Source organism: Aulostomus chinensis, chromosome 7 (assembly GCF_037954235.1).
Source record: "Aulostomus chinensis isolate RoL2024-O1b breed Wild chromosome 7, RoL_Achi_v1.0, whole genome shotgun sequence".
Lineage (NCBI taxonomy): Eukaryota > Metazoa > Chordata > Actinopteri > Syngnathiformes > Aulostomidae > Aulostomus > Aulostomus chinensis.
In genome coordinates, this window is record NC_141326.1 from 18,957,495 (window position 1) to 18,958,617 (window position 1,123).

The window sequence follows — 1,123 nt, forward strand, 5'->3', positions numbered from 1 at the left end:
ACTAACGTTAGACAGAAGTAGTCATCAACATATACTCCAAAAGTACATGTATGCTGATGCTATTAGCATCTAAGATGACAGTTATTTTCATATTCTAATAATTTATATGTTCATGTCTTCACATTGTCTGTTAAATGTCTCCTAAAAATAGCTAATTTTATTGTGTTTACCATCATATGAGTGAAAGAAACATCTATATATACACTATAACAGTTAATTGATCATCACAATAGAGGCTGATTCATTGTCTGCTGTTTGTCTTATCTGTAAATACAATATTGCTGCTGTGTTATAATTATTACTGGCACGTGAAGCAGCGTTTCGCTGTTGTAGCAAGCTTATCTTAATGATTTATTCTATTCCAACCCCGCGGCCTTCACTAGATTGTCAGGTTTTTCGATGGATGTACTTGTACTTGGATAAACACACTTAATGTGAAGCCACCTTCTTCATCACAGTTCTATTTCATCTGTGTCTCACTGATGGAAAAGCAACAAATATTAGAATCCTGGTACTCAAAATGAGTTGACTGCGGATTTAACGCTCACAGTATTTCACTGCTAGTATTTATGCGCAGTATATATTAGTACACTTCTGCTCCCTCCTCCCTCAAAGAGAGAAATGTGTCAAGGACATTTACATCTGGTGCTGATTATTTAGCTTGATTTCTTTTTACACTCTTTTTAAGATAATTTTAACATCTACCAAAGACTTATGAACAAACAAATTTTATGAATGGGAATTTACAATGCAGTGAAATTAAGTTCTACTAGCAGTCTGGAGGTACTGTAAAACCCTATTTGACAACACATATTTCTCACGCACCATCCCATTGATGTAGGATGAACTAGCAGAATTAAATATGCACCAAACTTGTTAAATATCGATATGTCAACGTGTGTGTGTATGTGTGTGTATATTTGAAGGCAGCATGAATGTCTCAAATGTAGGCTTGATGTCATTAACAAGAGGAAACTTTCACTCTGTTCCTTTCATTCTTCAGTAAAAAAACGCACAAAGTATTCAAATGACATGAAACGTGTTTTCTCCCAGCGCTGTCGTATCATAGACATGCTCTGATCTAGCATCAGCCTGCAGGTTATTACAGCCCCTCTTAAAAAGT